Below are 25972 nucleotides of genomic sequence, written 5' to 3'. Positions count from 1 at the left end.
GGTATTACCTGGTACTCCTTGTATATAGCCATGTTATTACATGGTACTCCTTGTATATAGCCATGTTACTACCTGGTACGTCCTGTATATAGCCATGTTACTACCTGGTACTTCTTGTATATAGCCATGTTACTAACTGGTACTTCCTGTATATAGCCATGTTACTACCTGGTACTTCCTGTATATAGCCATGTTACTACCTGGTACGTCCTGTATATAGCCATGTTACTACCTAGTACTCCTTGTATATAGCCATGTTATTACATGGTACTCCTTGTATATAGCCATGTTACTACCTGGTACGTCCTGTATATAGCCATGGTACTACCTAGTACTCCTTGTATATAGCCATGGTACTACCTGGTACTTCCTGTATATAGCCATGTTACTACCTAGTACTCCTTGTATATAGCCATGTTACTACCTGGTACTCCCTGTATATAGCCATGTTACTACCTGGTACTCCCTGTATATAGCCATGTTACTACCTGGTACTTCCTGTATATAGCCATGTTACTTTTACTTGTTATTGTTATTGTTAATCACTCTGTATTTGTTTCTCATGTCATTACTTAAATTTAGCATTTTATTTCTTATCTTTATCTTAACTCTGCATTGTTGGAAAAGGATTCGTAAGAAAGCGTTTCACTTTTAGTCTGCACCTGTGTTTATGAAGCATGTGACAATGTGATATTCTCAGTTGATCTTGCTGAGCCTCGGAGCTGATGGGGAGTGGAGGAATTGACCTCATTCCCATATACCCATATGTATTGAGAAAGAGAGAAATACAGATAGAGAGAGGATGGCTGAAGAAATCAACTAGGGGCTGTCACATCTCCCCTGCTGCCTGCCTGCAGCCTGTCTCCCTCCCTCCCTGACTGCCTGTCTCCGTGCCTGCCTGTCTCCCTGCTGCAGTGTCACGGCGAGCACAGATAAAAGGGGGTTGTTTCAGGAGGAGAGGAGTGAAAGAGAGGGAGCGATTGGGAGGGGAAGAGAGAGAGATCACAGCTGCAAAGACCTAGTGGGAACAGATTCAGCCAACAAATGTGCAGCCCTCCTTCCCATGAAGAGGGTGACCCTACTACCCCCATCCCCCAACACACACATACAGCAACTCCACACGTATTAAGTGGAAGAGCATGCCTTTATGAAAGACGAGCTGCGTACAAATGGAGCGTGACAATCCAGAGAAAAGAGAGAAAGCCTTGAGACGCCTGCTTAGAAAGAGAGTGAAAGAAAGAGACAGAAAGAGAGACAAAAAGACAGACAGCATAAAGTGGAGCATTACAAGCAGTATGCTAGTGACCCTGGGCTTTGCCATTGGTACAGTATTTTATTTCAAGAAACTAGCTCAGCTAGTATCAGTGAAACCATTTTAACTATCTGAGAGATTGGTTGTATTCTACCACTGTAAGGACAGAATAGTGTTAACATATATTGTTACAATTATTGAACTACAGTACTTGATTGTGTATCTGTTAGTGTTGTTCCCTCCATTAACATGGAAGCTGTCCTCTGGGAGACAGAGGAGAGTAGGAACTCCTGCCTGCTGCAGTGGTAGTAAACAATTCACACAGCCAGTGTCCTTTGTCCACGCACCTCCTGCTTAACCCCACCCCCTTCTTTTGTGATTCATTCCGGCAAAGCTATGCTACACAATCTAAAGCAGGAAAAACGGTAGAGAGGGTGAGAGAGAGAGATGGAGAGATAGAGGAATGAGATGGGCAGTACCTTGGCTGATTCCGTTGACTCCTCCGCTTTAATCCAAACCGATTCAGAGGCAGCTCTTTTAGCTGCAGCCTTCAGACTCAATGAGCATTCACTCAAGGGCCTTACCCAGCATGCTCCACTCCACACAAAGACAAGGGGGTGTGACCAATCACGTCTTGCTTCAGTATGCACTCTGCTTTTTCCCTCCCTCCCTCTCTCTCTGCTCCCTCCCTCCTTCTGTGCTCCCTCCCTCCCTCCTTCTCTGTGCTCCCCCTCCTTCTCTCTCTGTTCCCCCCCTCCCTGTCTCTCTGTTCCCTCCCCCTCTCTGTCTGTGCTCCCTCCCTGTCTCTCTGTGCTCCCTCCCTTTCTGTTCCCCCCCTCCCCCTCTCTCTGTTCCCTCCCTCCCTCCTTCTCTGTTCCCTCCCTCCCTCCTTCTCTGTTCCCTCCCTCCTTCTCTGTGCTCCCTCCCTCTCTGTCTCTGTTCCCTCCCTCCCTCCTTCTCTGTTCCCTCCCTCCCTCCTTCTCTGTTCCCTCCCTCCCTCCTTCTCTGTTCCCTCCCTCCTTCTCTGTTCCCTCCCTCCTTCTCTGTTCCCTCCCTCCTTCTCTGTTCCCTCCCTCCTTCTCTGTTCCCTCCCTCCCTCTCTGTCTCTCTGTGCTCCCTCTCTGTCTCTCCGTGCTCCCTCCCTCCCTGTCTCTCTGTTCCCCCCTCTCTCTGCTCCCACCCTCCCTCCCCCCTCTCTCTGCTCCCGCCCTCTCTCTCTCCTAGCTCCCTCCCCTTAATGCCCACTGACATACAAGCTTGTGGGCGGCCTGCCGAAAGCGTTGTTATGGCAACGCATCCCCAGTTGCGCCCAACGCCTGTTCTGCAAGCTTTTTCTCCCTCCCCCCTCTATCCCTCTATATCTCTCCATCTCTCTCCTTCTCTCCCTCCTCTCCAATGAAAACTTAAGTGCTGCTCACTGCAGGTTGGGCTCAGAAGCACGTACAGTCATGTGTCAGATAAAATGGGTGATCTGCTGCTCTCCTCTCCACACAGCTCTCTCTCTCTCTCTGTGAGGGGGGATTCTCTGTGACCCAATTAGAAAAGGACAGCCCAGATAGCTCAATTTCAGGAGGCTTGCAGCCAAATCCAAGATATAGGGCAGTTTTTTTTGTAATAGCAAATAAAAGGGTATTTACTGAACACAATGTTATGTAGTCGATACACAATGTGTCACTATGACTATGTGCCTGGCCTTCTCGTGCTGCCAAGGAAGTAGGTCTCCATTGGCACATATGTAGTGGAGAACTTGATATAAACCTGCTGAGTGGGTGAGAGAAGGGTGAGAGTGGAGGAGGTGTGGGGTGTGAGAGGAGGAGATGTGGGGTTAAGAGGGGAGGTGGCGTTATATGTGAGTGGGGGAGGGGTGGACATTCATTGGGGCCTCCTGTGTCTCACAAAAGGGCCCCCGACAAAAAAAAATCTTGGTTGACTGATTCGTCAATCGATTGGTCGAAATTGAAAAACTTGTATTTTTCCATATATAGACACACCCTATGTTTCAATAAAATCAACTATATGTAGGCTACTGGGCTTGTCTGATGCTTTAAGCACTGCCGTAAAAAAATAAGACACAGAGGGAGTCAGAGATCATTATAGCCTAAGCAGAAAAATAAATTAAAAACTGTTCCCGACCCAACCCTTCTCCTGCAGCTGCCCTTTCGTTCCGTTGCTGGTAATAGGCTATACACCAGCGGTCGGCAACCGTTTACATTTGCAGTGCCAAGTTATGGTACCATTTCCACTGTTCTGCGTGCCAGTTACGATTTTCATATTCACATTTTCGTGGAGCAGTTTAATTTAATTTATAATAAAAAGTCTTCATATCTAAAAATCCATGTCATGTGGTTAATCAAAATTATTTCTAAATTAAAATGATACAAATATAAAAGTAACTTCTATTGCCATTGGCAATATGTAATAATAACCTACATAAAGCCAACAAATAAAAACATTGCAGCCTGCAAGTCGAAAATATTCAGATAAAAATAAATATCCTATGATTCACAGTGGTTATGCATGGCCTGTTTTTAACCTTTATTTAACTAGGCAAGTCAGCTAAGAACAAATTCTAATTTTCAATGACGGCCTAGGAACGGCCTTGTTCTGAGGCAGAAAGACAGATTTTTACCTTGTCAGCTCGGGGATTCGATCTTGCAACCTTTCGGATACTAGTCCAATGCTCTAACCACTAGGCTACCTGCCGCCCCAGGAAACTTGGTCTGGCCCAAAGGTCATGCTAGCAGACTTGCAACATTGTATAACATATTCTGGGCCCTAAGAGTTTCCTGTGCCGGACAGACACATTTTTCTGCACAAGGGATAAGAAGTAATCAGGTAGGCCTATTTTATGAGCATGACATTTTCTTCCCCTTTCATGCTGAATGGTTATGTAAAAGTGAGAGAGCTGGAAAGATGTTTCTAATAGGCTACGTTAAGGAACTATGGTCATTCTCAATGGATGTAAAAACAGACTGTTTACTTGCTGTTTGAGGCAAAGAAAAAAAGTGTGTGTATATATATATTTTTTTTTTATACCCCCAATTTCATGGTATCCAATTGGGCCAGACAGTCTTGTCCCATTGCTGCAACTCCCTCGGGAGAGGCGAAGGTCAAGAGCAATGCGTCCTCCAAAACACTACCCTGCCAAGCTGCACTGCTTCTTGACACACTGCTTGCTTATCCGGGAAGCCAGCCGCACCAATGTGTCGGAGGGACCACCGCCCAGCTGGCGATCTTAGTCAGTGCGCATGCGCCCGGACCGCCACAAGGAGTCGCTAGAGTGCGAAGGGACAAGGACATCTCGGCCAATCAAACCCTCCCCTAACCCGGATTGACGCTGGGCCAATTGTGTGACGCCTCATGGGTCTCACGGTTGCGGCCGGCTGCAACACAGCCCGGGATCGAACCCGGGTCTGTAGTAACGCCTCTAGCACTGCGATGCAGAGCCTTAGACCACTGCGCCACTCGGGAGGACAGAAAAAAATACTTTGAGAAGCTCCACAGTGGTGGTGAGTTAAGACAATCAGAAATAGTATCAGATCCCCAAATGGGAACATTTATAGGCCTACAATTGCACGTAGGCCAGGTAGCCTAGGCCTACTTCTATGCGTAATCAGGTACGTGTCCTTACACAAGATTGACAGGAACGCGCCAAACAAAAGACAATTAATAAATTGATAACTCGTAAATGGAATGAAATAATAAACCAAAACTTGAGCCTCCCGGGTGGCGCAGTGGTCTAGGGCACTGCATCGCAGTGCTAGCTGCGCCACCAGAGTCTCTGGGTTCGCGCCCAGGCTCTGTCGCAGCCGGCCGCGACCGGGAGGTCCGTGGGGCGACGCACAATTGGCATAGCGTCGTCCGGGTTAGGGAGGGTTTGGCCGGTAGGGATATCCTTGTCTCATCGCGCTCCAGCGACTCCTGTGGCGGGCCGGGCGCAGTGCGCGCTAACCAAGGGGGCCAGGTACACGGTGTTTCCTCCGACACATTGGTGCGGCTGGCTTCCGGGTTGGAGGCGCGCTGTGTTAAGAAGCAGTGCGGCTTGGTTGGGTTGTGCTTCGGAGGACGCATGGCTTTCGACCTTCGTCTCTCCCGAGCCCGTACGGGAGTTGTAGCGATGAGACAAGATAGTAATTACTAGCGATTGGATACCACGAAAATTGGGGAGAAAATGGGATAAAAAAATAAAATAAAATAAATAAACCAAAACTTTTCTCGCAAGTGTAGCCTAGGTTGTGCGCTCTGCAAACAACGTGTCCACTCCTACAATGACAACGGTGAGACTGTAGTAATAATATATTTAATGCATTAACAGAAATTACCGTAACCAAACAAACATTGTAGATTATAATTTATGGTAATTAAAAGGTACATTTACTACTGGTGATACTGGTGTGCCATCCCCGAGGCCTCTGCAATGGATTAATCCACTCAGACAGACGTGAATCAGACAGGTGTCTTATGTGCCATAAAATATTTTGATATATTTGTCACTGTTCCGACAAAAAAAAGGTCACGCCCTGACCTTAGAGAGCCTTTTATTCTCTATTTGGTTAGGTCGGGGTGTGACTAGGGTGGGTACTCTAGTTTGTTTATTTCTATGTTGGCCTGGTATGGTTCCCAATCAGAGGCAGCTGTCTATCGTTGTCTCTGATTGGGGATCATATTTAGGCAGCCTTTTTCCACTGGGTTTTTGTGGAATCTTGTCTAGGTCTAGTTGCCTGCGAGCACTACATTAGCTTCACATTTCGTTTTGCGCTATATTGTTTTCTGTGTGTTTCACTTCGAATAAAAGATGATGGAACCATTCCACGCTGCACCTTGGTCCGATTCATACAACAACGTTCGTGACACAATCGACCAAACAATCGACCAGTCGACTAGCAAAATCAGATGCAAGTATTCAAAATCAGAAAGTATTTTCCCTAGCAAAGTGGCCTATTTAGAGAATAGAGATGCTCCATAACACCTCCACGTTTAGACAAAACGATTGATCTGAGAGATTTGCCTTTTAATCACATGGTTGTTGCCATCAACAAGTTCCCAACTGAAACATGAGGCCAGTGTCCCGGTGCTACTGTTAGAAATGTACATTCATTCACCACACTGCAGGTCCTGGGACAAGTACAATGGAGACCACACAAATAGTGGTAGCAACATTTCACACCCATACTGGTAGCACGTTACATCACAACACGTGATAACATTATAACAGTTTGGTAACAAGTTTTAGTGAGTGGTATCAATGCTTTCATTGTGAATATCTATTACTTGTTACCATACTATTACCATGTTATTAGGTCTACTACTAGAATCTGTAAAGTGCAACCTCAATATTTATATTCTGAAGGAATAAACTACAACGTCTCAGGAACAGGTTTTCATAAATTGTTAATATTCACAAACTAAAACATTGATTGACAAAAGCATCCGGTTCTTTCTCTCTGTGGACTGTTAGAGAGGGTCACTGGACAAGGCACTTAACCAATGACCTTCAGGTCAGCAGGAGTGACAATTCCCGACTCTGCCAACCCATTACCCTGCCTATACACCTGGTGACAAGAATCAAGTTGTTACACAACACAAACAAAACAGAAGTATTAGGCCTATACTGACCAGAGACACTATTACACCACCTATAAACAACTGAAGGCACATTGTGGTCAACAGTGTTAGGCTGCATTGCATGCCTTAACACTAGATGGGGGTAAGAGAATGACTGGCTCCCTGTCACAATGTCAAAACAGGAATGGAGTAGGCCTACTGAATTAACTTCTGAGGAAGCAGTGAGAGTGAAATCTCCATGTGAAAGTGCTTTTATTTGGCTTCTCTTTCTTAAGCTGTTGCATTTAGGACTAATCAGAGAGAGATCTAGGCTGAGGCAGTAATGGTCTTTTCACTTCATCTCCCCTGACAACTCAAGTTGGAACATGTTTCTGTTGTTGCTCTTTTAGGGGCATAAAATGAATTGAAATACTATTTTACAGAGCATTACAGTCCCAACACCCCCATCTTATCATGACTAGAATTACTGTACCATTACTACTACTACTACTACTACCACCACCCCCAAAACACCACTACTACTATCCCCACCACCACCACTACTACTACTATCCCCACCACCACCACTACTATCCCCACCACCACCATCCCCACCACTACTACTATCCCTACCACCACCTACTACTACTACTATCCCCACCACCACTAATACTACTATCCCCACCACCACCACTATCCCCACCACCATTACCACAACAACCACCACTACTACTATCCCCACCAGCACCATCCCCACTTCTACTGCTATCCCCACCACCACCACCTACTACTACTACTATCCCCACCACCACTAATACTACTATCCCCACCACCACCAACTACTACTACTACTATCCCCACCACCACTAATACTACTATCCCCACCACCACCACAACCACCACTACTACTATCCCCACCACCACTATTCCTACCACCACTACTATCCCCACCACCACCACCACTACTATCCCCACCACCACCACCACTACTATCCCCACCACCACTATTCCCACCACCACTAATACTACTATCCCCACCACCACCATCCCCACCACCACTAATATCCCTACCACCACCTACTACTACTACTAGACCCACCACCACTAATACTACTATCCCCACCACCACCATCCCACCACTACTACTACTACTATCCCCACCACCACTAATACTACTATCCCCACCACCACCACTATCCCCACCACCACCACTACTACTACTATCCCCACCACCAACACTACTATCCCCACCACCAACACTACTATCCCCACCACCACCACTATCCCCACCACCACTATTCCCACCACCACTAATACTACTATCCCCACCACCACCTACTACTACTACTAGACCCACCACCACTAATACTACTATCCCCACCACCACCATCCCACCACTACTACTACTACTATCCCCACCACCACCAACACTACTATCCCCACCACCAACACTACTATCCCCACCACCACCACTATCCCCACCACCATCACCACTATCCCCACCACCACCACTACTACTACTATCCCCACCACCAACACTACTATCCCCACCACCAACACTACTATCCCCACAACCACCACTACTACTATACCCACCACCACTATTCCTACCACCACTACTATCCCCACCACCACCACCACCACCACCACTACTATCCCCACCACCACTAATAATACTATCCCTACCACCACCTACTACTACTACTATCCCCACCACCACTAATACTACTATCCCCACCACCATCACCACTATCCCCACCACCACCACTACTACTACTACTACTACTATCCCCACCACCACCACTACTACTACTATCCCCACCACCACCACTACTACTACTACTATCCACACCACCACCACTACTACTACTACTACTATCCCCACCACCACCACTACTACTACTACTACTATCCCCACCACCACCACTACTATCCCCACCACCAACACTACTATCCCCACCACCACCACTACTACCACTATCCCCACCACCTACTACTACTACCACTATCCCCACCACCTACTACTACTATCCCTACCACCACCACCACCACTACTATCCCCACAACCACCACTACTACTATCCCCACCACCACTATTCCTACCACCACTACTATCCCCACCACCACTATTCCTACCACCACTACTATCCCCACCACCACTATCCCCACCACTACTATCCCCACCACTACTATCCCCACCACCACAACCACCACCACTACTATCCCACCACCACTACTATCCCTACCACCACCTACTACTACTACTACTACTACTACTATCCCCACCACTACTACTACTACCATCCCCACCACTACTACTACTACTATCCCCACCAACCACTACTACTATCCCCACCAACCACTACTACTATCCCCACCACCACTATCCCCACCACCACAACCACCACCACTACTATCCCACCACCACTATCCCCACCACCACTATCCCCACCACTACTACTATCCCTACCACCACCTACTACTACTACTACACCCACCACTACTACTACTACTACTATCCCCACCACTACTACTACTACTATCCCCACCACTACTACTACAACCATCACCACCACTATCCTCACCACCACCACCCCCACTACTACTACTACTATCCCCACCACCACTACTACTATCCCTACCACCACCTACTACTACTACTACACCCACCACTACTACTACTACTACTATCCCCACCACTACTACTACTACTATCCCCACCACTACTACTACAACCATCACCACCACTATCCTCACCACCACCACCCCCACTACTACTACTACTATCCCCACCACCACTACTACTATCCCTACCACCACCTACTACTACTACTATCCCCACCACCACTAATACTACTATCCCCACCACCACCATCCCCACCACTACTACTACTACTATCCCCACCACCACCACTATCCCCACCAGCATCACCACTATTATCCCAACAACCACCACTACTACTACTATCCCCACCACCACCACTATCCCCACCAGCATCACCACTATTATCCCAACAACCACCACTACTACTACTATCCCTACCACCACCTACTACTACTACTATCCCCACCACCACTAATACTACTATCCCCACCACCACCACCATCCCCACCACTACTACTACTACTACTATCCCCACCACCACCACAATCCCCACCAGCATCACCACTATTATCCCAACAACCACCACTACTACTACTATCCCCACCACCACTAATACTACTATCCCCACCACCACCACCACCATCCCCACCACTACTACTACTACTATCCCCACCACCACTACTATCCCTACCACCACCTACTACTACTACTATCCCCACCACCACTAATACTACTATCCCCACCACCACCACCACCATCCCCACCACTACTACTACTACTATCCCCACCACCACCACTATCCCCACCAGCACCATCCCCGCTACTACTACTATCCCCACCACCACCACTACTACTACTATCCCCACCAACACTACTATCCCCACCATCCCCACTACTACTACTATCCCCACCACCACCACTACTACCACTATCCCCACCACCTACTACTACTACTACTATCCCCACCACCTACTACTAATACTACTATCCCCACCATCCCCACCACTACTACTACTACTATCCCCACCACCACCACTATCCCCACCAGCACCATCCCCACTACTACTACTATCCCCACCACCACCACTACTACTACTATCCCCACCAACACTACTATCCCCACCATCCCCACTACTACTACTATCCCCACCACCACCACTACTACCACTATCCCCACCACCTACTACTACTACTACTATCCCCACCACCTACTACTACTACTACTATCCCCACCACCACCACTACTATCCCCACCACCACCACCACTACTACTACTATCCCCACCACCACCACTACTACCACTATCCCCACCACCTACTACTACTACTACTATCCCCACCACCACCACTACTACTATCCCCACAACAACTACTACTACTATCCCCACAACCACCACCACTACTACTATCCCCACCACCACCACCACTACTATCCCCACCACCACTATCCCCACCACCTACTACTACTACTACTACTATCCCCACCACTACTACTACTACTATCCCCACCACTACTACTACTACTACTACTATCCCCACCACTACTACTACTACTACTACTACTATCCCCACCACTACTACTACTACCATCCCCACCACTATCCTCACCACCACCACCCCCACCACCACCACTACTATCCCCACCACCACCACCACTATCCTCACCACCACTATCCCCACTACTACTACTACTATCCCCACCACCACCACTACTACTATCCCCACCACTATCCCTACCACCACCACTACTATCCCCACCACCACCACCACCACTACTATCCCCACCACCACCACTACTACTACTATCCCCACCACCACCATTACTATCACCACTACTATCACCGTCCCCACTACTACTATCCCCACCACCCCCACTACTACTACTATCCCCACCACCACCACTATTCCCACTACTATCCCCAACACCACTACTACCACTATCCCCACCACCACTATCCCCACCACCACTACTACTATCCCCACCACCACCACTACTACCCCCACCACCACTAGTACTATCCCCACCACCACCACTATCCCTACCACCACCAGTACTACTACTATTCCCACCACTATCCCTACCACCACCACTACTATCCCCACCACCACCACTACCACCACTACTATCCCCACCACCACTACTACTATCCCCACCACCACCACTACTACTACTACTATCCCCACCACCACCACTACTACTATCCCCACCACCACCACTACTACTATTCCCACCACCACTACTACTATTCCCACCACCACTACTACTATTCCCACCACCACTACAATTCCCACCACTATCCCTACTACCACCACCACTACTACCACAATGTTACTTGAACTTTTCTGAGGCTGGTAATTCTAATGAACTTATCCTCTGCAGCAGAGGTAACTCTGGGTCTTCCTTTCCTGTGGCAGTCCTCATGAGAGCCAGTTTCATCACAGCGCTTGATGGTTTTTGCGACTGCACTTGAAGAAACTTTCAAAGTTCTTGAAATATTCCGGATTGGCTGACCTTCATGTATAAAAGTAATGATGGACTGTCGTTTCTCTTTGCTTATTTGAGCAGTTGAACTTGGTCTTTTACCAAATAGGGCTATCTTCTGTATACCACCATTACCTTGTCACAGCACTACTGATTGGCTCAAAAGCATTAATAAGGAAAGAAATTCCACAAATTAACTTTTAACGAGACACAGCTGTTAATTGAAATGCATTCCAGGTGACGACCTCATGAAGCTGGTTGAGAGAATGCCAAGAGTGTGCAAAGCTGTCATCAAGGCAAAGGGTGGCTACCTTGAAGAATCTCAAATATAAAATATATTCTGATTTGTTTAACACTTTTTTGGTTACTACATGATTCCATATGTGTAATTTCATAGTTGTGATGTCTACACTATTATTCTACAATGTAGAAAATAGTAAAAATAAAGAAAAACCCTGGAATGAGTAGGTCTGTCCAAACTTTTGACTGGTACTGTGTGTGTGTGTATATATATATATATATATATATATATATATATATATATATATACACACACACACAGTACCAGTATATATATATATATATATACACACACTTGAAGTCGGAAGTTTACATACAATTAGGTTGAAGTCATTAAAACTCGTTTTTCAACCACCATACATTTCTTGTTAACAAACTACAGTTTTGGCAAGTCGGTTAGAACATCTACTTTTCGCATGACACAAGTAATTTTCCTAACAATTGTTAACAGGCAGATTATTTCACTTATAATTCACTGTATCATAATTCCAGTGGGTCAGAATTTTACATACACTAAGTTGACTGTGCCTTTAAACAGCTCAGAAAATGTCATGGCTTTAGAAGCTTCGGATAGGGTAATTGACATAATTTGAGTCAAATGGAGGTGTACCTGTGGATGTATTTCAAGGCCTAACTTCAAACTCAGTGCCTCTTTGCTTGACATCATGGGAAAATCAAAAGAAATCAGCCAAGACCTCAGAATAAAAATTGTAAATCTCCACAATTCTGGTTCATCCTTGGGAGCAATTTCCAAACGCCTGAAGGTAACACGTTTATCTGTACAAACAATAGTACGCAAGTATAAAACACCATGGTGTTTGAAATACATCCACAGGTACACCTCCAATTGCCTCAAATGATGTCGGGGGGCTAGGGTCAGTTTGTTATATCTGGAGTACTTCTCCTGTCTTATCCGTTGTCCTGTGTGAATTTAAGTATGCTCTCTCTAATTCTCTCTTTCTTTCTCTCTCTCGGAGGACCTGACATGATGACTCCTTGCTGTCTCCAGTCCACCTGGCCGTGCTGCTGCTCCAGTTTCAACTGTTCTGCCTGCGGCTATGGAACCCTGACCTGTTCACCGGACGTGCTACCTGTCCCAGACCTGCTGTTTTCAACTCTCTAGAGACCACAGGAGCGGTAGAGATACTCTTAATGATCAGCTATGAAAAGACAACTGACATTTACTCCTGAGGTGCTGCACCCTCGACAACTACTGTGATTATTATTATTTGACCATGCTGGTCATTTATGAACATTTGAACATTTTGGCCATGTTCTGTTATAATCTCCACCCGGCACAGCCAGAAGAGGACTGGCCACCCCTCATAGCCTGGTTCCTCTCTAGGTTTCTTCCTAGGTTTTGGCCTTTCTAGGGAGTTTTTCCTAGCCACCGTGCTTCTACACCTGCATTGCTTGCTGTTTGGGGTTTTAGGCTGGGTTTCTGTACAGCACTTTGAGATATCAGCTGATGTAAGAAGGGCTATATAAATACATTTGATTTGAATTTGATTTGAATTAGCTTTTCAGAAGCTTCTAAAGCCATGACATCATTTTCTGGAATTTTTCAAGCTGTTTAAAGGCACTGTCAACTTAGTGTATGTAAAATTCTGACCCACTGGAATATATATATATATATATATAGCTATTAGTACAACACTAGTAGTAGTAGTACTACTAGTAGCACAGGAGGCTGCTGAGGGGAGGACGAGTCATAGTAATGGCCGGAACAGAGCTAATGTAATGGAATCAAACCATGTGTTTGTTGTGTTCGATACCATTTCACTTATTACGCTCCAGCCATTAACACAAGCCCATTCTCCCCAATTAAGGTGCCACCAACTTCCTGTGACTAGTAGTAGTAGTAGTAGTAATAGTAGTAGTAGCATGTGGTACATGATATAAAAGTGCTCAGAGCTTGCCTCAGTATAAAGCACGCACGCACACACACACACACAAAAACCAGATGGTGAAGTGGCAGCATCGTGCTGGTGTCCTACTTTCAGCCGGTTAGTGCTCTCTCCCTCTCTCTCCTGAATAGCAGCTATGTTGGAACTTCCTGCTGCTGCCCTCTCTAGAATTCAGACCCTCTTGTTGTGAACTGCAGTTTCACATTTGGAAGTCACTAGAAATGTTTAGTATAGCAGAAACTCTATACAGCAAGCGTGAGGTAATAGCATAGTGGTTACTCCTACCACTACCACCACGTCCTTTCAACAAGGGGAAAGGGAAGAGACCAAGCTCCTTTGGAGTTGACAGCATTGGACAGACAGACAGACAGAGGATCCATCCTGCCTTACACCAAGGGCCTATCCTTCTCACCCTGAGCAAACACACAGCAAGTTTACATTTAATTCATCGTGCTTCTAATCTGGCTAGGTTCAAAGGGCTCGATCGGCATCTGGCTATGTTCTCTCCAGTTACCCAGAGAGATGAAAGAGAGGCTTCCTCAGATAGATAGATAGCCCAGCTCTGTGCAGGGCTGGCCCAGATAAAACCCCCATTCCGCTCTTTGGCAACCACATCTCCAAAACATCCCACTACGGGCCCTGGTCAAAAATAGTGTATCACAAAGGAAATAGGGTGCCATTTGGGATGCAGGCTTTGATACCCTCTGATCTTCCTGACGCTACAGCCCTCAGCGGAGCTCTGGATAGACGAAGAGGTTGTTGAGGTTGGAATGTTTCACCCAACTCCACATTTCCTACCACTACCAGCCTATAGCCTTAGCCAAACAGTAGTGCTGCCCTGCTGACAAATTAGGCCTAAATGGCTGAGGAAACTGGAAAGGCAGGCGTGGTGGAGGATAAATGTTTGATCCCCTCCCTTGGTGAGGCAGTGGGGTCACAATTACTACAGCACGGAGGAAACACAGAGGGTTAAGTTTTGTTTCGTCGACCCCCTTAAAAAGAAATCTCAGTCTTCAGATCTGTTTATATCATTAATCAACCTCCTCCCTGACACAACACAGGCTGTTTCCATCTCCTTTCACCCCATCGCCAAACACTGTCTGTCAGAAAGATAGATTACAGATACAGAGGTCGGTGAAAGGGCTGACCAACAGTTACACTCTTTAGTTCCAACAGCTCAGAATAAGAAAAAAAACACCCACCACAAACAACAACATTAGTGTATAACGGGCTTAACCAAAGCTAGTGGGTATGGGGTGGGGTAGTGTCCAACCCTGAAAGGCACAAAACTTCTCATCTCATTAGCCCACTAATCCGGGCTACTAATGCTTCCTGGTTTTGATGAACTCTGCCTTGAGGCCTTGTGCTCTTTGATAGGCAGCAATCAAAGAATAGCCAAGTGCATTAAAAGCCGGGATGTGCCTAAGGCCTCATTGAAGTTCACTGCAAAGATGATCTACTTTATCAGTGCAAAGTGAATGCTGTTGAGAGATTTGTCTTTAATGTTTATAAGCCACAGTGTACTAGCACTCTCTCTCTTTCCCTCACGTTTATACTCAAAAACACCGCCTCTCCACCACCACACACACAGCTGCTTAGGATTCTCATACATCATTAAACGAACGTGCCACAATGTGAAAGAGAACAGAAATAGCCCAAGCCTCCTGCGGGGCAAACGCCTGTGAGGGCTGTGCCAGTAGGGGAGGGTCTAGTAGGGGACGGGAGGGTCTAGTAGTGGAGGGTCTAGTAGAGGAGGGGAGGGTCTAGTAGGGGAGGGGAGGGTCTAGTAGTGGAGGGTTTAGTAGGGGAGGGGAGGGTCTAGTAGGGGCGGGTCTAGTAGGGGAGGGTCTAGTAGTGGAGGGTTGTTTAGGGGAGGGTCTAGTACGAGAGAAGCAGGGTCTAGTAGGAGAGGGGAGGGTTTAGTAGGGAAGGGGAGGGTCTTTTAGGTGAGGGTCTAGTAGGGGAGGGGAGGGTCTAGTAGTGGAGGGTTGTTTAGGGGAGGGTCTAGTACGAGAGAGCCAGGGTCTAGTAGGAGAGGGGCGGGTCTAGTAGGGGAGGGGGGGGTCTAGTAGGAGAGAGGCAGGGTCTTGAGGGAGAGGGTCTAGTAGGAGAGGGGAGGGTCTAGTAGGAGAGGAGAGGGTCTAGTAGGAGAGGGGAGGGTCTAGTAGGAGAGGGGAGGGTCTAGTAGGAGAGGGGAGGGTCTAGTAAGGGAGGGGAGGGTCTAGTAAGGGAGGGGAGGGTCTAATGGGGGAGGGGAGGGTCTAATAGAGGTGGGTCTAGTAGGGGAGGGTCTAGTAGTGGAGGGGAGGGTCTAATAGAGGTTGGTCTAGTAGGGGAGGGTCTAATAGAGGTGGGTCTAGTAGGGAAGGGGAGGGTCAAGTAGGGGAGGGGAGGGTCTAATAGAGGTGGGTCTAGTAGGGGAGGGGAGGGTCGAGTAGGGGAGGGTCTAATAGAGGAGGGTCTAGTAGTGGAGGGGAGGGTCTAGTAGGGGAGGGGAGGGTCTAATAGAGGTGGGTCTAGTAGGGGAGGGTCTAGTAGGGGAGGGTCTAATAGTGGAGGGGAGGGTCTAGTAGGGGAGGGTCTAATAGTGGAGGGGAGGGTCTAATAGTGGAGGGGAGGGTCTAATAGAGGTGGGTCTAGTAGGGGAGGGGGGGGTCTAATAGAGGTGGGTCTAGTAGGGGAGGGTCTAATAGAGGAGGGTCTAGTAGTGGAGGGTCTAATAGAGATGGGTCTAGTAGGGGAGGGGAGGGTCTAATAGAGGTGGGTCTAGTAGGGGAGGGGAGGGTCTAATAGAGATGGGTCTAGTAGGGGAAAGGAGGGTCTAATAGAGGTGGGTCTAGTAGGGGAGGGTCTAATAGAGGTGGGTCTAGTAGGGGAGGGTCTAATAGAGGTGGGTCTAGTAGGGGAGGGGAGGGTCTAATAGAGGTGGGTCTAGTAGGGGAGGGGAGGGTCTAGTAGGGGAGGGTCTAATAGAGATGGGTCTACTAGGGGAGGGGAGGGTCTAATAGAGGAGGGTCTAGTAGTAGAGGTGGGTCAAGTAGGGGAGGGGAGGGTCTAATAGAGGTGGGTCTAGTAGGGGAGGGTCTAATAGAGGTGGGTCTAGAAGGGGAGGGTCTAGTAGGGGAGGGTCTAATAGAGGAGGGTCTAGTAGGGGAGGGTCTAATAGAGGTGGGTTTAGTAGGGGAGGGTCTAGTAGGGGAGGGGAGGGTCTAATAGAGTTGAGTCTAGTAGTGGAGGGGAGGGTCTAGTAGAGGTGGGTTTAGTAGGGGAGGGGAAGGTCTAACAGAGATGGGTCTAGTAGGGGAGGATCTAATAGAGGTGGGTCTAGTAGGGGAGGGTCTAGTAGGGGAGGGTCTAATAGAGATGGGTCTAGTAGGGGAGGGTCTAGTCGGGGCGGGGAAGAATGCTATGATGCTATGTGGTGATTGGCATCCTGGTACAGAGAGGAGAGGGGGCGTGTCTGATCTGCAGTGCGTGTGAACGGAGAGCGTTGCAGGGAGGGGGTGGAGCGTTGAATCAGACAGCCAGGCAGAGAGGGAGCCACGAGGCAGGGTTAACAAGTTCACACAATCCCTACATGAAATCAGCTAGGGATGAGTGAGTGACAGTGAGTGAGTGAGAGAGTTCCTGTGATTCCTCACTACACTGGGCGGGGACTGTGACAGTCCACATGTCAGGGACAGATGATGTGTGCCAGATGATGTCAGACAAGAGGCCAGATGATGTCAGACAAGAGGACCACCGGATAGAACACAAGTACAAAATCATACTGTGCAGCTTATCAACTGTTTCTTTCACCTACTGTAAGCATAAGCACAAAGGCACATGGGGTCAGCTTGGTTATAGCTTCAATTGTTCTCATTTCACCCATAGTTATTATTACTATAAAAAGAGAGCCTTAAAACAAATAAATAAAATGCATGTAATTTCATATAGTCAATAACATTCACTAGGGATCACATGGATCAAATTTGCCTAGGCTACATGTATTGGACATGGTACCATTTTATCAATAAAAAAAACTATTATACCTTCTTTATTGAGGAAAAATAGACTTCTACTGAGATATGTGGTTGTCTCACCTAGCTATCTTAAGATGAATGCACTAACTGTAATTCATTCTGGATAATCAAACAGGCTAAGTCCCAGTACAGAGACAAAATCGAGTCGCAATTCAACAGCTCAGACACAAGAGGTATGTGGCAGGGTCTACAGTCAATCACGGATTACAAAAAGAAAACCAGCCCCGTCGCGGACCAGGATGTCTTGCTCCCAGACAGGCTAAACAACTTTTTTGCCCGCTTTGAGGACAATACAGTGCCACTGACACGGCCCCCTACCAAAACCTGCGGGCTCTCCTTCACTGCAGCCGAGGTGAGTAAAACATTTAAACGTGTTAACCCTCGCAAGGCTGCAGGCCCAGACGGCATTCCCAGCCGCGTCCTCAGAGCATGCGCAGACCAGCTGGCTGGTGTGTTTACGGACATATTCAATCAATCCTTATCCCAGTCTGCTGTTCCCACATGCTTCAAGAGGGCCACCATTGTTCCTGTTCCCAAGAAAGCTAAGGTAACTGAGCTAAACGACTACCGCCCCGTAGCACTCACTTCCGTCATCATGAAGTGCTTTGAGAGACTAGTCAAGGACCATATCACCTCCACCCTACCGGACACCCTAGACCCACTCCAATTTGCTTACCGACCCAATAGGTCCACAGACGACGCAATCGCAACCACACTGCACACTGCCCTAACCCATCTGGACAAGAGGAATACCCATGTGAGAATGCTGTTCATCGATTACAGCTCAGCATTTAACACCATAGTACCCTCCAAACTCGTCATCAAGCTCGAGACCCTGGGTCTCGACCCCGCCCTGTGCAACTGGGTCCTGGACTTCCTGACGGGCCGCCCCCAGGTGGTGAGGGTAGGTAACAACATCTCCACCCCGCTGATCCTCAACACTGGGGCCCCACAAGGGTGCGTTCTGAGCCCTCTCCTGTACTCCCTGTTCACCCACGACTGCATGGCCATGCACGCCTCCAACTCAATCATCAAGTTTGCGGATGACACTACAGTGGTAGGCTTGATTACCAACAACGACGAGACGGCCTACAGGGAGGAGGTGAGGGCCCTCGGAGTGTGGTGTCAGGAAAATAACCTCACACTCAACGTCAACAAAACAAAGGAGATGATTGTGGACTTCAGGAAACAGCAGAGGGAGCACCCCCCTATCCACATCGACGGGTCAGTAGTGGAGAAGGTGGAAAGTTTTAAGTTCCTCGGTGTACACATCACGGACAAACTGAATTGGTCCACCCACACAGACAGCGTTGTGAAGAAGGCGCAGCAGCGCCTCTTCAACCTCAGGAGGCTGAAGAAATTCGGCTTGTCACCAAAAGCACTCACAAACTTCTACAGATGCACAATCGAGAGCATCCTGTCGGGCTGTATCACCGCCTGGTACGGCAACTGCTCCGCCCACAACCGTAAGGCTCTCCAGAGGGTAGTGAGGTCTGCAGAACGCACCACCGGGGGCAAACTACCTGCCCTCCAGGACACCTACACCACCCGATGTCACAGGAAGGCCATAAAGATCATCAAGGACAACAACCACCCAAGCCACTGCCTGTTCACCCCGCTATCATCCAGAAGGCGAGGTCAGTACAGGTGCATCAAAGCAGGGACCGAGAGACTGAAAAACAGCTTCTATCTCAAGGCCATCAGACTGTTAAACAGCCACCACTAACATTTAGCGGCCGCTGCCAACATACTGACTCAACTCCAGCCACTTTAAAAATGGGAATTGATGGAAATTATGTAAAAATGTACCACTAGCCACTTTAAACAATGCCACTTAATATAATGTTTACATACCCTACATTACCCATCTCATATGTATATACTGTACTCTATATCATCTACTGCATCTTGCCATCTTTATGTAATACATGTACCACTAGCCACTTTAAACAATGCCACTTAATATAATGTTTACATACCCTACATTACCCATCTCATATGTATATACCGTACTCTATACCATCTACTGCATCTTGCCTATGCCGTTCTGTACCACCACTCATTCATATATCTTTATGTACATATTCTTTATCCCTTTACACTTGTGTGTGTGTATAAGGTAGTAGTTGTGGAATTGTTAGGTTAGATTACTTGTTGGTTATTACTGCATTGTCGGAACTAGAAGCACAAGCATTTCGCTACACTCGCATTAACATCTGCTAACCATGTGTATGTGACTAATACAATTTGATTTGATTTGATAAGAGTGTCTACTAAATGACTAAAATGTAGATAATACAAGTTACACAATGGCTTTGTTTGAGGCGATAAGCCTCACAAGGTCACCAAAGTCAAGCTGTTCACATACTGACTCTTCATCCTTGACACAGCTGCCATAGTAACATTGCCACTTCCTGATAATGAAAAATGCAGAAACCCTCCCAATGCATTAACTCTGTAACAGTAAACCTGCACAGTGGGCTCTGGGCCCTGATTGATGCAGGCAGTCTAGCCAGCCAGCAGGTTCAGAGTAGCAGCTCTGAGAGAGGAAGCAGCAAGTCTTCCTGTAAATTTGATGTAGAAATAGTAGAGCTTAGCAGCAGGCCGGCCTGCCGGGCGGGTGGCAGGCAGACACGTGGCGACATGAGAATGGAAAAGAGAGAGGGAAGGAGAAAGATAGAAAAGGAGGGAGAAAGAGAGAGAGAGAGAGAGAGAGAGAGAGAGCGAGAGAGAGACCTGACGAAATCCCCAGCCATAACAAAGAGCAGGGGCATACCTGGGCTGGCTGTGGCCCAGTCATTCTAGCCTGGTCTGGACTGACAGAGGGGAAGGAGGGGAGCGCTGTGCTCTCCCACTGGGCAGCACACACACCTTGCAGAGGAGAGGTGTGAAGGCCAGGCTTACAGCAGAGCTGTGTGGTACTGCATGTACACTGGCTTCAACGCTGCTTATCTTGGAACCTGGAAACCCAAAGTGCCTCCGTGGCATCCATTAAGTTCAACACAGATAAAACACGATACCAGCTCAATTTACAAATGGTGGAAGTCCAGGAGCGATAAATCAATATGACTTTTACGCCCCCATCCTAGTGGCCCTAGTGGTATGATTTATGACGTGAGAGCAGCTTGCAGGTTGACAGTCAGACAACGGGGTAAAAAGTTCAGAGTGTGTGTGCGCACGGGGCAGGAAAACAGTGAGTGAATGACCACTACAGAGGATATGGGTAGGAACCTGACACAGTCATGTCTCTTAGGAGCTGTGTGAGGGACACATCCGCATGCCTCTGAAGGTCGAGAAAATATCAACCACTAGAGATGTCAGTAAAAGTCCAATGGTAACTGAGCGGACGCTTAAAATGACTTCCAGCCGGCCGGGGATATACACATCCAAAGGGGGGCTGAGACGAGGGGGAGAGGAGGGTGAGACAAGGGGGAGAGGTGAGGTAGTCTGTTGTGGGGGAGGGTCTGGGGAGAGGGCCAAGATTTCAACAGTTTACTGAAATGTGTCAGTGAGGAAAAAATATGAAACTCTAACCGAGCTGGAATAATGGAAATGTGGGCTAAGTGGGAAGGAGAGGGGTTTTGGTAAAACGTGCTGGGCCTGACTTGCTGAGTATCTCCAGCTAGTACTAACTTGGGAGTCACAACCACTACAGGCAGAACAAAACTCTGAGCAGCCTGTTAGTGGCTTATCAAAATAACTTGCAGTCACAACCACTTGGGCTCTCTGAGGATCTGTGATCCAAGATTACATCTGAGATCAAGAAATACTAGTGTTTCAGGCCAACAACTTCAAATGTATACTAGAGGTCGACCGATTAATCGGAATGGCCGATTAATTAGGGCCGATTTCAAGTTTTCATAACAATCGGAAATAGGTATTTTTGGACACCGATTTGGCCGATTTTATTTATTGTTTTACACCTTTATTTAATCTTTATTTAACTAGGCAAGTCAGTTAAGAACACATTCTTATTTTCAATGACGGCCTAGGAACGGTGGGTTAACTGCCTCGTTCAGGGGCAGAACGACAGATTTTTACCTTGTCAGCTCGGGGGATTCAATCTTGCAACTTTACAGTTAACTAGTCCAACACTCTAACCACCTGATTACATTGCACTCCACGAGGTGCCTGCCTGTTACGCGAATGCAGTAAGCCAAGGTAAGTTGCTAGCTAGCGTTAAACAATCAATCAATCATAAGTTAACTACACATGGTTGATGATATTACTAGTTTATCTAGCATGTCCTGCGTTGCATATAATCGATGCGGTGCGTATCGTTGCTCCAATGTGTACCTAACCATAAACATCAATGCCTTTCTTAAAATCAATACACAGAAGTATATATTTTTAAACCTGCATATTTAGCTAAAAGAAATCCAGGTTAGCAGGCAATATTAACCAGGTGAAATTGTGTAACTTCTCTTGCGTTCATTGCACGCAGAGTCAGTGTATATGCAACAGTTTGGGCCGCCTAATTTGCCTGAATTCTACGTAATTATGACATAACATTGAAGGTTGTGCAATGTAACAGGAATATTTAGACTTAGGGATACCACCCGTTAGATAAAATACGGAACGGTTCCGTATTTCACTGAAAGAATAAACGTCTTGTTTTCGAGATGATAGTTTTCGGATTCGACCAAATTAATGACCTAAGGCTCGTATTTCTGTGTGTTATTATGTTATAATTAAGTCTATGATTTGATAGAGCAGTCTGACTGAGCGATGGTGGGCACCAGCATGCTCTTAAGCATTCATTACAACAGCACTTTCGTGCGTTTTGCCAGCAGCTCTGCTGTTTATGACTTCAAGCCTATCAACTCCTGAGATAAGGCTGGTGTAACCGATGTGAAATGGCTAGCTAGTTAGCGGGGTGCGCACTAATAGTGTTTCAAACGTCACTCGCTCTGAGACTTGGAGTGGTTGTTCCCCTTGCTCTGCAAGGGCCGTGGCTTTTGTGGAGCGATGGGTAACGCTGCTTCGAGGGTGGCTGTCGTCGTTGTGTTCCTGGTTCGAGCCCAGGTAGGAGCGAGGAGAGGGACGGAAGCTATACTGTTACACTGGCAATACTAAAGTGCCTATAAGAACATCCAATAGTCAAAGGTTAATGAAATACAAATGGTATAGAGAGAAATAGTCCTATAATTCCTATAATAACTACAACCTAAAACTTCTTACCTGGGAATATTGAAGACTCATGTTAAAAGGAACCACCAGCTTTCATATGTTCTCATGTTCTGAGCAAGGAACTTAAACGTTAGCTTTCTTACATGGCACATATTGCACTTTTACTTTCTTCTCCAACACTTTGTTTTTGCATTATTTAAACCAAACTGAACATGTTTCATTATTTATTTGAGGCTAAATTGATTTTATTGATGTATTATATTAAGTTAAAATAAGTGTTCATTCAGTATTGTTGTAATTGTCATTATTACAAATAAGTTTTATTTAAATGTTTTAAATCGTCCAATTAATCGGTATCGGCTTTTTTTGGTCCTCCAATAATCGGTATCGGCGTTGAAAAATCATAATCGGTCGACCTCTAATGTATACACAGTGTTTAATTTCTTATAATTTTGGGGGGAGAAATTGCTGAATAGTCTTTCAACTTACTCTATAACAAAAAGACAGAATAAGTAGTATGCTTTAGGTGATATTTCTCTTTCTACAGACATTCTGTGCCATGAGTTCTTCTCCCCGAGGGAATGTCAGTAAACACATCGTCTCTGTCAGGACGGTAACCAAAACATCAAGTCAAGACATGCAGATGTCATTCAAACCCTTTAAAGAGATGCTTTTTCATGAATGATACTGTTGAGGTATTTTGACAAAACCAGTCTTTCAAAGAGGGTGGGGATTTGGTTTAGTTTCTTTAAATCCTTTGTTAGGCCTTAGCAATATGATTGGCATGGCTCCGTGACATTACAAGCTTATGTTGCAGAAAACAGCTAAGGGTATAGGCTATAGTTCAGGGGTCTCCAACCTTTTCTAGCATGAGAGCTACTTTAAAAAAAGGAACATGTTGCGAGCTACTCTTTTTTTTTTATAGCTTTCAAATAGGCATATTCTTCTCTTCTCCTCTTCCCAGCAAGTCTTCCCCGGGTCCTTGGTGCACAAGAGATGTGTTTTCTGCCAACATACCTGGTAAAATAATGGTTCATAAACGGTATTTGGCATGACAGTCCCATAAAAAAAAAATCTAAATACTTTTTTTTACTCTCAATATTACAATTATTAATAGAGAAACAACTGAAGGCCTCCCTAGTGGTGCAGTGGTCTAAGGCACTGCATCACTCGGGTTAGCTATGCCACTAGAGATCCTGGCAGCCGGCTGCGACCGGGATACCCTTGGGCGGCACACAATTGGCCCAACGTCGTCCGGGTTAGGGGAGGGTTTGACCGGCAGGGATGTTCTTGTCCCATCGCGCACTAGTGACTCCTGTGGCTGGCTGGGCGCAATGCACGCTGACATGGTTGCCAGGTGTACGGCGTTTCCTCCAACACATTGGTGAGGCTGGCTTCAGTGTTAAGCGAGCAGTGTGTCAAGAAGCAGTGTGGTTTGGCTGTGTTGTGTTTCAAAGGACTCACGGCTCTCGACCTTCGCCTTTCCCGAGTCCATACGGGAGTTGCAGCGATGGGACAATTGGATACCACGAAATTGGGGAAAAACAGGGGGGGGAATAATAATAAAAATAAACAACGGAAAAGGATGTTCTGAGTCCATGTCAATGCTTAAATCACATCAAAATACATTTCTTTAGGTCTTGAGTGTAATTCCCCTTTAATTGTGCACCTAGCAAGAGAGGAATGCGTTGGTCTAGCAGTGTTTATGCTGTTAGACCTACTGCTGCAGCACGTCATGGCAGCTTGTAAAACAATGGCAACCCAATTGTTACAAATAATCCTAATATAGTTCTGTCAGGTAAGCCTACTTTGCAATTAACATGAACATTTAACTGAGAAGGTTTTTAGGGAAAGTCTTTCTCCCTACCCGCAAGATGGTTATCATTAGCACCGCTAACTGGCTACATCCAGAGTGATAGACAAACGTGCACACCAAACAGACAGGGACAATATTGCTGGAAATTAATTGGCAAGTATTGTGTTAGGTTTGGCTTTTTAAACCAATAGTGGCTAACCAGGGGTGGGATAATGTCAACGTGGCTTTGATTGGATAGTAGCCGGGAGTTTTGTGTTGCATGTACTTTCAGTTTGCATGTACTTTCAGAATTGATTAGCGAGCTACTCATAGGTGGGCTGTGAAATACTGGTAGTTCTACCTGTTGGAGACCCTGCTGTAGCTCCACCTGTTGGAGACCCTGCTGTAGCTCCACCTGTTGGAGACCCTGCTGTAGCTCCACCTGTTGGAAACCCTGCTGTAGCTCCACCTGTTGGAGACCCTGCTGTAGCTCCACCTGTTGGAGACCCTGCTGTAGCTCTACCTGCTGTAGCTCTACCTGTTGGAGACCCTGCTGTAGCTCCACCTGTTGGAGACCCTGCTGTAGCTCCACCTGTTGGAGACCCTGCTGTAGCTCCACCTGTTGGAGACCCTGCTGTAGCTCTACCTGTTGGAGACCCTGCTGTAGCTCCACCTGTTGGAGACCCTGCCGTAGTTCTACCTGTTGGAGACCCTGCCGTAGCTCTACCTGTTGGAGACCCTGCTGTAGCTCTACCTGTTGGAGACCCTGCTGTAGCTCTACCTGTTGGAGACCCTGCTGTAGCTCCACCTGTTGGAGACCCTGCTGTAGCTCTACCTGTTGGAGACCCTGCCGTAGCTCTACCTGTTGGAGACCCTGCCGTAGTTCTACCTGTTGGAGACCCTGCTGTAGCTCCACCTGTTGGAAACCCTGCTGTA

The 25972-nt window shown here is 47.0% G+C and overlaps 1 protein-coding gene across 4 annotated transcripts in view; it reads right to left on the bottom strand.

Annotated features, from left to right (window-relative positions):
* Positions 1-25972, bottom strand: part of LOC139581599 (storkhead-box protein 2-like) — a 112961-nt gene that overhangs the window by 33465 nt on the left and 53524 nt on the right. The window contains exon 1 of one of the 4 annotated variants that reach the window (XM_071411536.1): positions 1732-1882. The exons of the other annotated variants lie outside the window; for them this stretch is intronic. The gene's annotated coding sequence lies outside the window, so the exon portion shown is untranslated. Of the gene's footprint in view, positions 1-1731; positions 1883-25972 lie in introns of those variants that run through there. 4 annotated transcript variants of the gene reach the window in all.

This window comes from Salvelinus alpinus, chromosome 7, assembly GCF_045679555.1.
Source record: "Salvelinus alpinus chromosome 7, SLU_Salpinus.1, whole genome shotgun sequence".
Taxonomy (NCBI): domain Eukaryota; kingdom Metazoa; phylum Chordata; class Actinopteri; order Salmoniformes; family Salmonidae; genus Salvelinus; species Salvelinus alpinus.
This window is presented reverse-complemented; position numbering and strand designations above follow the sequence as displayed.